The sequence below is a fragment of the Falco rusticolus genome, chromosome 1 (assembly GCF_015220075.1).
Source record: "Falco rusticolus isolate bFalRus1 chromosome 1, bFalRus1.pri, whole genome shotgun sequence".
In the NCBI taxonomy this organism is placed as follows: domain Eukaryota; kingdom Metazoa; phylum Chordata; class Aves; order Falconiformes; family Falconidae; genus Falco; species Falco rusticolus.
The window spans coordinates 48,385,890-48,399,935 of NC_051187.1; the positions used below are offsets into that span (position 1 = coordinate 48,385,890).

The 14,046-nt window shown below is 36.3% G+C and overlaps 1 long non-coding RNA gene across 2 annotated transcripts in view; it reads right to left on the reverse strand.

Annotated features, from left to right (window-relative positions):
• Positions 1–844: 844 nt before the first annotated feature.
• The window catches only part of LOC119143615, a 66,145-nt gene continuing 52,943 nt past the window's right edge, over positions 845–14,046 (reverse strand). For both annotated transcript variants that reach the window (XR_005102755.1, XR_005102754.1), the window contains one exon: positions 845–1,310. This is a non-coding gene — a long non-coding RNA (uncharacterized LOC119143615). The remainder of the gene's footprint in view (positions 1,311–14,046) is intronic.

A 14,046-nucleotide genomic window follows, 5' to 3' on the forward strand; every position in this document is an offset into this window, starting at 1 on the left:
TGTTGTTTTAGAGTGCTGAAGTGCTTTACCATTCAAGAATGTTTATTTTCCATTTTTGTGCCAGCCAAAGCTAATTTGACCCAACTTTAATAATACTGCTGGCAATTAGAACCTGCATTTTTTAGTGAGTAAAAGTCTTGCCAAAACAGATGTCACCCAACTTAGTAAAGAATATTGGCTTCAAAATGTGAATCCTCTTCAACAGTACATAGGGTACCAGTGTGGCACTATGTACCCAGTCCATCAGACAGTCAGTCCCATGGTCGTGCTTCCCAATTCAGATTATATAGGCTGTTCAGGGCCCAATTTAATTTCTTCTTACTTCAGGTAAATGCCATCCTTGGTTGAAATTGAGACCACCTGGATTTTTAAAATTTTTTAAACTCAAAATTAACTACAAACAGGTCATTTGTTACACCTGTTAAGAGAGAGGCTTGGCCAGATCTCTCTCAGTCTGGAGCAAGAAACTTTTTAAATGCATGATATAGTTAACTTTTAAAGAATAATGATACCCCAAATCAAAGAGAAAATACAAGAGGGAAATGATTGTCACTTCCACAAATCCAGCTACAATAGACATTCATGGTATTTAAACTGATAGGTAAAAGACGACTAGAATAAATGAGTACTTGTAGGTTTCCCTCATTTTCCTTAAATGTGCCACCAATGTTTACTTTAGAGTATTCCTGTTTAACTAAACTTCACAATAAACTGACTTTGTTCATCTATGAGATGTATGCATTTCTTCATGCTGAAATGACCTCATGTCACTATTGTGTATTTAGCGATAAGAAGGTCTCATTCCAGCAACAAAGCCATATGGAATACATTACTCAAAGGCCTATTAAGTATAAAACATTCAGCATTTATTTACCACATTGCGAGAACAGAGTCCTTAAAAGGTTATTTAGACTACAGCAGAGAGACTAAAATATACCCAGCATCCCACTGACTTGACAGCCTGCCATAACTCTCTTGTATAGTCTTAATTAGAACACAATGCGTGCGCATACACACTCTCTTCTGGGAAAACATTCCCAATTACAAAAAGCCACAACAAGAATAGCACTGCTTTTGACAGCCGGTATGCGCATATTGTGATAATCCTGCTGGATACCTACTGGAAGTGAAAGGTATGCATCTTCCTGGATCCCTGAAAGGTAATGTCAGACTGAATGAGGATCAGCGTTGTAGGTCTGTCCACCTGTGTAACACACTGCTGACTCCAGCTTTTGCTGAGGCGGGGGGGAAGATTGCTTGCCATTTTTCTTTGCCAATATAACCCGTACATCTATTCAAATCAGAAAGATCTGGGGGAAGAAAAGAAAATGTTTTTCAGGTCTTCATCTCCATTTAAAATATAACAGCTCCACCTTGAGGCAGGACCCAGCGAACGTTAGCAGAAGATGTGGTCAAGCTGAAGATGCGTTAATGCATACAGTCAGCCCCAACCACCTCAAACACAGATCGACATCTCCCAATGTCCCTTCCCCCTTACCTTCTTAGCATAAAAAGAAGGCATGTGTGTAAATTTGTGCGTGTGTTTAGAGAGATTTACTGCCAAAAATTAAATGTATATCAAATAAACACCAATTTTAATGAGCAGCTCCCATGGATGACACAATTCAACCATAAGGAGCCCTGACAGAAGTACTCCTTCGGCAGCAGGAAGCATTCAAGTTTCTCTTTGAGTAGTGCACACAATCGAATTTCAGACCATTGATGTCTTCATTACTGTATTCTTCCTAAATAGGCGGTAAAAAGATGAATACATTTCAATCTTTCATTTGTTCATTTGAATCAATATTCAAATATTTTCAGATAATCAACAATTTCAATATGTTGCCAAGCATTGCTAGTAAGTAATCTGCCCTTCAAGTGTTAATGGAATTATTTATTCTTAAATAGGTTCTTTTAAAAACTTAAGCACAAAATACCACCTTGCATATTTTTCGGGCTACTTCAGGAGTTTTATTTTTAAGTGACAACACAACAGCATTTAGAACCTTTCTAATAAATCCAAATTATGCCCATTAGATCGGGAAGTCAAGACAGGCATAACCAAGCTCCGTAGCATGTAACTGGATGATGATCAGGGTACTGAGCCAGATTTGCTATGGCACTCGTAATAGATTTGGTTGAAGACTACCAGTAAGTGGGAAAAGTATTTGTACCAGGAAAGCAGAATGAGCTGTACCTGTAGAAGAAAATTATGATACAAAAATGGGGAAAAATTCATCATCAACGTAGTTCACAGCTATAAAGAGGGCACATGAGTAGTCAACTTGAGTAAGGAGTGGAATTAACTATTTGTGCTGGTTCTGGCTGGGATGGAGTTAAGTTTTCTTCATAGTAGCTAGTATGGGGCTACGTTTTGGATTTGTGCTGGAAACAGTGTTGGTAACACAGGGATGTTTTAGTCATTGCTGAACAGCACTTGCACAGACTCGAGGCCTTTTCTGCTTCTCACCCCACCCCACCAATGAGTAGGTGGCTGGGGGGTGCAAGGAGTTTGAAGGGGACACCGCCGGGACAGCTGGCCCCGACTGGTCAAAGGGATGACCACATGATGCCATGCCCAGCATATAAAGCTGGGGGAAGGAGGAAGGTGGGCACATTCAGAGTGATGGTGTTTGTCTTCCCAAGTAACCGTTACGCATGATGGAGCCCAGCTTTGCTGGAGACAGCTGAACACCCGCCTGCCCATGGGAAGAGGTGAATTAATTCCTTGTTTTCGTTTGCTTGTGTGCACAGCTTTTGCTTTACCTATAAAACTATCTTTATCTCAACCCATGGTTTTCTCACTTTTACCCTTCTGACTCATTCCCCCAACCCAATGGAAAGGAGTGAGTGAGCGGCTGTGTGGTGCTTAGTTACTGGCTGGGGTTAAACCACAACACTGTTCTGGAAAAACAGAAAGAAAAAGTACTGGGGACTGGCAGCAGGATAAATTTGAAAACACATTAAGAAAGTTACTGTGCAGCTGTGATACAAAAGAGATTAAAAGAGGATGAAATTCTGTCTTTAGGTGAATGAGAGTTCTACCATTAAGAATTAAGGAAACAGTCTCACCTTTGAGATACATGGATGACTCGTTCTCTTTATTCTCAAGTGTATAGCAAATCTTGTCATGGCCTTACCAGCATTGCTACAAGCTCTCTAAGTCTGTAAGTAAGTATTGTAAAACAATCAACCCAATTTATAAATCAATTTTATCTAATAACCATTGAAGCCAATAAGGAGGTTCATTAAAAAGCCCTTTGGCTAGTTCCAAGATGACCGGAATAAGAAAGAAGCTTTCAACTTGGATAGACAGGAGATTGTTCACTAATGTTTCTTTTAAGTGAAGATTAACATACAAAACATATTCCAAATCTCTTAATCATTGATAGCCCAAACTATGACTCTTCACAAAAGCTGCAGGGTAAGCCTATCAACTTTCTTTGCCAAATTACTTAATTTCTAACTTTATTAAGGGAAACACCACGTTATCATGATGTGAAAATGCAGTACAAAAATAAGCATTTAGTTTTATTTTAAAATTCAGTCAGCATCTATAATTTGCAATGCTATCCCTTTTATGGTTTATTAAAATAAGTGTTAGTGAAACATAATTCTATACAGCTGAACAACCTCATATAAATTTATGAGTGCAACAGATGTTTCTACTGGCTCATTTAGACGGCTTCTCCTTACATTCCCCTCAGCTGATGAGGTGCCCTTCTATGTTACAAGGAATTCCTTTTACATCACAGTGGTACAGCTGGTTAAAAACACCATCTGCACTCGTAAATGCCTGGATTGTATTTACCCACACTATACAGAACTTGAGAATGCCTACTGAAAGGGAGATGAAGTTTTGCATTATATTGAATGACATTTGCACACATCCAATTGTTAAGTCCTTACATACTGTTTATGCTGTCAGAGTCAGTCAAAGTAGAATTTTACCAGCATTTGTTTTGTGGTGGCCATTTGGACCAACACATGCTCAACCTGTGATTTAACTATTTTTTTTCTAATGAACGTAGCTTGCTTGTGCTGACGGGCATATCACTGTAGCGCTCATAAGCAAAAAGAAGAAGTCTATCCTCTTAAAATCCAGTAATTTATTTTTTTTAAAGCAGTTACATTGGTAAATCCTGTTAATAAGAGTGTAGTAATTCATATATAAAGTTATTCCTCTTGCCACAGTGCAGCAAAGCCCTAACCCATACACTGGGTTCCCACTGCCTGGCAAACAGCATTCACAGCTTACTTCTAGAAATAGGTTTTCAGAGCTCTGTTCCTCACAAGGCTCAATTAACTCCACTGTTAACCATGCAACTATTTCAATAGTACCGCCAGTTAGCCAAAACATTAAATTCTATTTCAACTTACCTCTACACCCACAGTACTCACTACTTTGAACTACTTCAGCTCCTCTTACTAAAATAGATCAAATAATACATTTCTACTTGACTGCATGAGCCTAAGTGCTTGCTTTCTCACAAATATTAAGCTTTTTTTTCCCCCTCTCAAAACTCATTTACTTTGGCAAACATTATAGCCAGTAAAATCACTTTGGTATCATTTACATGAGGAAAAAATGTTTATAGTAGTTGCACTGAAACACTATACAAAATTTAGAAGACATTCAAACATATTTTTATTGATCTGATATTCATTTGTTATTGATCAAGAGACAGCACTTGAATCTTTAAACTAATCTGTAGCCTGAAAGCAGCTTTACTTACATTTTAAGGAAGAACCAACTCATCTAAGAAAATCTGATATATATAATTTTACCCTTACTGTTACAAACAGATTAGCAGTTGTTTACATGTACCATTCACACTATCATTTTAGGCATTAACAATCTGCCACAAGAAGAGTAGATAAAGCGAGATGTTCAGAAGCTTGCTGCAGAACATAATGTTCTCTGACAACTAATACCCATCGCTCATGTCACAAAATATCGCCATGTTTTGAAGCATTACTATGTTGTTTACCTTTTTGTAAATATTGCATCTGTTCTGCAGCTTCTGCAGATGTAAAAAAGCCAAACATTTACACATCATAATTAAAAAAAAACCCACAACATTATGTGGTTCTTCTGTACAAATGTAATACTGAGTCATTTCAAAGCTGTTCTGGACTCACAGGTCTATATTTCAGTTTTAATTCACTAGAGTTATTAAAATTCCCAGCAAGAACCTAGCTTTACTTCTATAAACGAAAAAGAATTTTAAAAACACAACCTGTGGATGATTAGATGATTCACCTTTGCAATAATAGTCATTTCTGAAGGAACCACATGTTTCTAGGAGCTCTATTATATCTCTGGAAGTTAATAATACAACTATCACAGAGAAATCCAACTTCAGGAGAATCCACATACCCACAGTTTAGTTTGCTGGTTTATGCGTTTTTTTTAACAATTAACTGTACTGAAGTTAGAACCTTCAAGGCTAGAACATTGTTTCACACTGAAGAGTCATTTTTATACTACTTAAGTAAATTGGGAGTACTAGTTTGTCAGTTTAGAAGGACTTTACTTTCCATCCTGCTCCACTAATGGGAGACTTTATTAATCAAAAGCACGACATGTAGAAGCAGAGGGAATAAATATGTATCAATAAGACATCTTCTTTCAGAAACTACTAGCAGCTATAGCAACATTTTTTTGTTTGCCTTTGTTTAATAGCAGAGATTAATTTGGAAATCATTATAGGAAGAGAAAGAAATTTATTGCAGTAATTAAACATTTAAATTTTTTTTAAAAAAAAAAGCTTCTGGAGAAGGCTTGTAGAGGTTTATTTTTACCAGCTGGTGCACTTCATGTAACTTCTGAGTCCACACAGAACCTTAGAGCTGTGCTCTGGTCACTGCTGGTCACTCACTTGAGCTACTACATGATTTAGTGTCAAGTCATAGAGGGAGAAGAAAACAACTATCACATCTGTTATGAGTTACACGCCTCAGTCAAAAAAATGTGTCCTTGGACAGGGATTTACAGTAGTTTTGTTAATTCTAGGAGTCTGATCTACTTAAATAAGTACCATTGGTGAATAAGTGTCTGACAAAACTATCAAAACAAAGCAGAGCTAACATTAACATTTACAGTAATGTCAAGATGTTGAGTCTACCCGTCGGATGGTAGTCTTGGCTAAGATGGATGCTTAAAACAAACCTACTTGTTCCCCAACCCCTTTCTTGGGGGGTCAAGCAATCTACCTCTGAGCCAAGAACTGCCTATCTCATACAACAATCATACCTTGCATTTAATTTCAGTCATCGAGAGAAAGCAGACTACACTCCTGTTACAAAGCAGTTTCACAGTCAGCTTTTATTTGTCAGATTTGTTTCCACAAATCCTCCTTTCCAGAAATCAAGTGTTCAGAAAAAAACTTACAGAAAATAAATACAAGAAATCCAGCAAATCTTTCATTGTCATAATTGTCAGTATACAGAATAATTCCACTGAAAATACGGATTTGATTCTTAGGTGGCACAGATTTGATGCTGTCTTGTCCATCTCTCCATAAATATAGCTGATGGTTTTATTTAGCAATGTTCCTTATGTACTGACAGCTTGCTTATTATTTTGGGGATGCTGATATTATTCCTAATAGTAACAGAATAAGGAAGAAATTTTTCTTTCATTTTCCTTTTAAGACATACTATTTCACATACAGAGCTAAATTCAGAGATTATAAGAGGAAGATTGCCCAGTTCTGAAGTATTTTAACAGCTGGAATTCAGGCCACAGATGTATCACGTGTTCAGAGGCTTGTATGGTAAACTTAATACACAGGTGAAACCTTTAAAACAATTCCAATTGTCCCAAATTTAAGATTCTCTTCACATATAACTAACAAAATTCACTCTCTGATCATGTTTATGTAATAAGCTTACAAACTGTCATTAAATAATGCAACAGAGTCTCTTTCTGGGTCTGCTAACAGACTGAATAAAGCTATCAGTCTCATTACCACATTAAAGATAAAACCTAATTATGACACACTGAAGAATTAGGTTCTAATCCCTGAAAATTCTACTCTAAGTGTGCAAAATGAAGTCAGCACAATGCAGTAGAACACAGGATGCGAAACAGGACAGATCTTCTAAACTGGAGTATTTAATTATACAGATGGTATTCAGACGAACAGCAACTTAAAAAAAAAAATGTGGCCAAGAAAATAATTATTTCGTCACATTTCATGAGAACCTTCCCATGCATCCTCAAAGGCTGTAAAATCTGATCACCTTTTTGCTAAGTGTGTTTTCTTTTAAATCCAGGAGAATGCTGCAGCAGAATTAGGATGGGAGATCAGTCTTATTTTTAAATATCTTACTAATTCCACTTAAGGACAGTACAATAAAAATAAAACTGAAATTCTGCTTGCAGCTTTTGTCTCGTTAGTTCCAGATTTAAATGTAGAGTTAATTAGTTAGGGTTTTGAAGTCTTGAAACAGTAAACTAAGTTTAAAAAGAAAAAATAAAATCAGAAAATACATTTCTCTGAGAACGATCATAATATAAAAGGGCCTTGCTCTAATAGTCTGCATTTAAAACATTACTAAAATATTAATATTAATAACACAACACTACAGGAAGAATAATCACTGAATAATATTGAATAATATTTTAATATTCATCATGTACCTTGGGGTATTATTTAAAGCCTCTGTAAGAGGCAAACAGTCTGAAGAAGAACATGTACATCCTTACTGAAGGAGTAGAACCTGAGCAAAATCACTGTGGATATCCAGGCAAGCAGTCACCTGCTGCCATCACGCTAGAAAAGAACAGTTACCTTGGCAACTGCTGCATCTCCTGCTACACCAGGTTACCCCGAGACAAAAACATGGTCTTAGGAGAGAGCTGTGGATGCCATGCGGGTTTTACATTTTCATCGGCAATATCCTCAGGGATATCACAGCAGACTTACAAAGCAATCACTAATTCTTAATTAGACAGAAAATAAAATCATTTTCATCCTATGAAATGGAATTACATCCAGATACAGTCTCCCTCTTAGTTAATAACATGGACCATAAAATTTGTAGAAAGGGTTTTAATTTGTTACCTTGGTATTAAAAATACACAACTAAACTATACACTCTAGAGCACAAACAGTCCACAGAAAGAAGGGAAGGGGTTCAGTGACTTTAGAACACGTGCCTTCCACACACTGCAACATCCCATGGACTGAAGACGTTCTTGGCATTGTTTACGTAGACCTTGTGCGTAGGCAGAATATATCTGCTTGCTTGGCCTGCCCTGTAGCTACAGAAACTTCCACTGTTTTCCAGGCAGCAAAATAAAGTTTAACCAGCTCTGCTCTTCCTGCAGCCAGCACCTTCCTGACACACTCCAAGGTACCCAGAGGGAACTCTGGCCAGCCTGAGGTCCTCCTACCCCCTGCTCCTTCCTCTGCCTGCACCCCAGTTACCTACACCAACCGCTGAGCTTTCCCACCACATCAGGTATTCTAGCCATTTTCACAGCAAATGAAACATCACCCAGCAGGGTAATACAGCTCTTACATTTGTAGGCACTACATGAAAAGTTCAACTTTCTCAACTAGAGGCCCTTTTTTGGACAGATATCACTTTAGCACGTGCACTTGAAATACAGATTTGAAGTACTGGTGCTTCTAAAATGAGGAAATAAAGAAGGCTGATCTAAACTCAAACTCCATCGCTTATTGATAATAATTTGGGAGGGGGGGATGCATTTACAGATACTCTTCCATCACTACCAACATGTCTGTATGTGAATTGTGAAACATCATCCCAACTAGTTAGCTCAAATCACCTAAGCTTCTTTTGCCCAGTTAGAGAAGAATAAAGCCTCTCAAATTTAATTTATATAAGGGAAAACTATTAAAACAGATCCTTTGGAGACTGATGTAATACCATCCATATTTTATAAAAAATATAGATGGTTACTATGTATTTTACACTTTCCATAGAATTGTATAGAATCGTATCACAAGTACTATAGGATACTACCTGTGGCATCACTTACTAACTGCATCACACATGCACATCAAATACGAGCTAGAACTGTTGAGATTTTAGAGTTTTGTAAAACATATTTGTTCTACTACTAAATTATGCAGGACTTTTCCCAAAGGACAACAATACACATATATAGTCCGACCTAAAATTAAGAAACTATGAAGAACATTTAAAAATGGTCTCAAAAGGTCACAACTATTATGAAAAGAAAAAATTAACATTTTTGGCATAGTAAGTATCTGTACTTCCATGCATACTATGTATTACATTATAACACCAGCATCCAGAAGCCTAATTAAAATTTCCATTCTAAACTTGAAGGCAAGGATTTGACATTTTGACAGAGTTTAAGAAATTGATTTAAATAACAGTTCCTAAAAAATATGGAAAACAGCAGCTGCTTCTATTCTTAAAGAAAAGAACGTGCTTATATATCAACGTTTTTCAAAACAAAAAAGAAGGGAAAAAACCACCAACAACTTATAGGGGCAGATACAGGGTACTTAAAGCAGAATTGTTAAGACAATGAGGTTGTGGAACATCAAGAATTATATTACGGGATAAAAATCATCTAGTCAAATTCTTGTGTAACCATTCTCCCACTGAATGACCAAAAATTTCCCATTTTTTGATGACATAGAAAATAGCTTTTGTACCTGGAATCTGTCAATGCTGTCAACTAAGTCTTTATCTGATGGACATGGCTTGAAATACTTTCTGTTTAAGGTCTGAAGATACACTTCAGACGTGAAAGTATTTCAGTAATTTTGTCTATGAATCTATTCATTTGACAGGCTGCATCAGTGCTATTCAAGTTATTTCATCCTCATTTTTTCCTAGTTAATTAGAATCTCAGCCTAAAACATTTAAACTCATCTTAAGAAAAAAACCAAACAACTAAACCAAACCAAACCTAAAACCCCTCAACCCTTTCACCATATGAGTACAGCAAAAACTAGAGTTGGTGGATGAATCTGAATGTTTTTTGTTTCGTTTTAGACATTGTCTTGCATATATACATTTTAGATCTAGAGACCTTAACTACTATTTTCCATTTATACAGTATAACATAATCATCTAAGTGTCTCTGAAATCATATGTAACCTAGCCTAAAGTAAGGTTTCTCTTACCTTCCTACTTGACCATTACACACTCTTTTTATCAGATCACCATACAGAACCTTAAAAAAAGGGAGTAAGAAACGCAATTTTCCAGGAGACTGTTACAAGTCAGTGTATCATCATCTTTCAGGATCTTGCCTAGATGTCAGAAATCCTAGTTTCTTGATTACCACTGATTTGAAATAGGGATACAGTTCTCCCACGTCCTAAGTTACAGACCTACTTTTTGGCTATTTCTACGTAAACCTTTGTTTGTTCTATTTTCAGTCTTGTTCTACTTTATATAAATAGCAGACTTCAAAACATTGTTCTTTGTTCAGAAAAAAAACCCACTTTATTATGTTTTCTATGGTTTATTGTTAGTGTTTGTTTTCTGGTTTTCATTTATTCTATGGATAAAGTACCAAAGAAATTAATGATTCATGCAATTCCATTAATAGGGAGGTAATTTCCAGTGTTATTACATACTACTTTTATTATTACTCTTACACTGGCTTTATTCTTCTGTTTATACGAGACAAACCACTGAAAATAGCAGCCACTCTGTTTTATAGTACTGCCACGCAGTAATGTAGCTGGAGACAGGACAATGTCCCCTGCCCAAGCTGGTAAGAGGTGAAACAGAAAATCAAAGCTTTTATAGCCTGTGAGCAGAAATAATTGCCAGTTTCTCTTTACATCCTGTAGCCTTGTGTTTCAGTGTAGTTAGAGACTTCAGTATCTCTTGTACTGTCCCGCCAATCTTTGCTGGAACCTTGGTGAGCTGACAGCTACTGCAGGAGGCCAAGCCATCACCAAGTGAGGTCAAAAGCAGACTTTTTTTGAACTATTCTTTCCAACAAAGACTTACATTATTGCACACTAGAATTTTAAGTAGATATTCTTCATGCAACAAACTTGGAGGATCAAGAAGTAAACTTTGCACTACTTGTAACAGCAAGGCTATATTTGAAAGTATCATTAACAACAGTTTAATTTCATATTACTACGACTTACTAGGAGCACATTAAAGTTTGTATTAATGCTTTTACTTAGAACTGGATATTATTGGTATTTCACTAATTGTACAACCCTCCTAACTCCATATGTGTGCTCCTAGTGTACAGACATAACTTCAGAGAAAGGGGGTCACCATCACAAAGGATTAAAAATTAGGGATGTGAGTTAACAACTGTGTATTTTATCTTTCTATACTTTTTGAGGTAAAGAGAACTGTTTATTTACATACCAAATTTAGATTACTAATCTGACTTGTTTCACCAGGTTTTTCAAGTACCTTACCTTTATTTTTTTATACTACGTGCTTTGGCTTTCTTTGAAAGAATACACCTACTTCTTGGTTTTGGAATTTTTTTTTATAGATTTTGATATAATTTAGATTATTCAAAATATTGCAGTTGTCTAACAGTCAGGTGGGATTTCCCAGACTACAGTGAGGAGACACAATACAGGAATCATGCCTTTAATAGTAGCTTTTCTCCTACAGCGCTCTAAAAATCTAATGCATGCACTTTACACACATGAGCATAGTTATGCCTAATTTACAGGCAGGTTCACCACAGCACACAGAGATGAAGCACCTGTCTCATCACTATTCTGTCATTAGACCAAGAATGAAGAGAAACTACATATCCTGTATGCCAATCCGATACTTTACTAAGCCATACTTCCTCCAATTGTAATACTATTAGATGCTCCATTTCACAAAATCATTGATGCCAGAGAATTCAAAATCAAATGTAAAGTCATTACATACAAATGATACCACAAAACTCAATTTTAACTTCATTTAAGTAAGAAAATAGCTGACAACTGGAGCCATCAAGTCTGATGTGTCTTTTAATCTCAAAAAAACACATGAAATAATCAGTAATCCAGCCTTAGGACTACCGCTACATTAATGTAATCAATGAAGGATACAGATATCTCTAGTAGTGACAAGAACTAAGAACACTGAAGTGCAAGACTGCAGAACTAAAAAGTATACAATAATTCATTAAATTAACTAACACACAAGTGTTGAAGGCTGAAAGAACATGATTAAGAGTCCATGGAATGATAAGCAGCATTTAAAAGAGAAAAATTAAGTCCTTTATTACTACAGCATAAAGCAAGGACAGCAAGATATTACTAGTGCAATTATACATTCCTAAACACTTTGAAGAAGTTCTGAAACTGTCTTAGCAACCAATGAAACATATAGGACCTGTATATAGTAAGGTATGATCAACTAGCAAACTATAAAAAATTGTTTTCTTACTAGTTTTGTTTTGGTTTTAACAATAATCTAGTAACCACTAATTTTGGTAAATATTATTTTGTTAACTGTGGGTCATTCAGTCTTCTCTTAGTTATTTCATGCTGCATGTTTCCCAGTCATCCTTCTCTAGTGTTGCTATTAGGCTAGTATCAAGCTGCTCTTTCTACCAATTTATACATTTTATAATCAACCCCATTTCACAGCTTGTATATCCTAAAGCCTATGATCAACCTCTTCTGTGGTGTATATTTCTATTTCCATACCCTTTAGCTTTGATTCTTTGAAACTCCCATCTAAATATCTCAAGTCAATGGCTTCAGAATATGACTTTCACAATTCAAAAGGCCGCTGATTATTACACACAAAGTGCTTATTAATCACAAAGCATTAGCACATTCAGGTGTTCCTATTTGTTTTCCCCCATGCCTGATCTCCTAAACTAATTACATTCCTTGCAAGCTTGAGATAAACTACATTTGTTATTAGTCACCTCTGGTAAGAAGTCAAACGTATGCCCTTTCCTTGTGTATTTCCTTTGGTAGCTTTGTGTGCTCTTTAAATAGCACCAGCCTATCAAGAAAGGAGCCTAGCTTTGGTGGCAGCAGTGCTTCAAAATCATCAACAGAAAACAGCTCTTTTTCCTTATAAACCAGGAGTTGTTTCTGGAAAAACCTATTAACTCAAACAGTTTTGAACTTCAGTCAGTTTTACAGCATTCCTCAGTTTCCCTATCTCTTACATAGATTTCTGTGCGACCGCTCTCTGACACCACAGTTCAATTAAAAACATACCTCTAAGGCTAAAGAAAAGTATACTTCTAAACCTGAAGCAACGTTATTAATATTTTTGATAGGTTTAAAGTTCATTATTTTCAGGCTATTTGCAGCTTTTAAAAAACACTATTGTTCAAACTCCATATAAATCTAATTTACGCTAAAACCACTGATACTTGATGCAGGATGTTTTCTTCTTCCCTGTTCTCATTCCCCTGTCCCACAGGCTCTCCCAGATATCTACACTTGCACAGCATTTATTCCACATAAAATCATGTGACACACTTTAAGGGCAGCTCTTAGCAAGAATGAAGGCTTACTCTAATTTTGACAGTTTTCAAAAACCTGGAGAACATAATTTTAGGAAGAAGTCAAGATAGTTATTTCTCTCTTGCTGAGAGGGTTCAAATAATGAGAATCTTTCCTTCTCAAGCATTAATCAGTTTCTTCTCTTACTCAAGACTTCAAGTAACAATTCTGTTTGGGACACTAATAATCTCCACAATAGCCAATTATAGTATCACCACAGTATAACTGTTTAGTGAATAATAAAGCAGTCTATTTGAGCTCCTGCAGTCCTGTGCTCATTCTAATATTTCTGGTAATTACGGAAGATAAATAGTTAGAAGGCCAGTTCCTACATCTTAGAGCAGTTTCCAGGTTTTGGACACAAACACTGTTAGTTGTGCTGGCACTCTTAGCCTCAGTGCAGAGAACTGAGAGTTATTTTACCTGTGCTTAAAAAAATGCATGTTCAGCACAGTTCTGGGATACAAAGGAATGCTGTCAGAAGGTCTGATTTATGCTGACTGTGCACTAGCTTGCTGGGATTCTCACTCAAGTTTAAAATAAAACAAAAAAAAAAACCCCAAAACTCTGATGT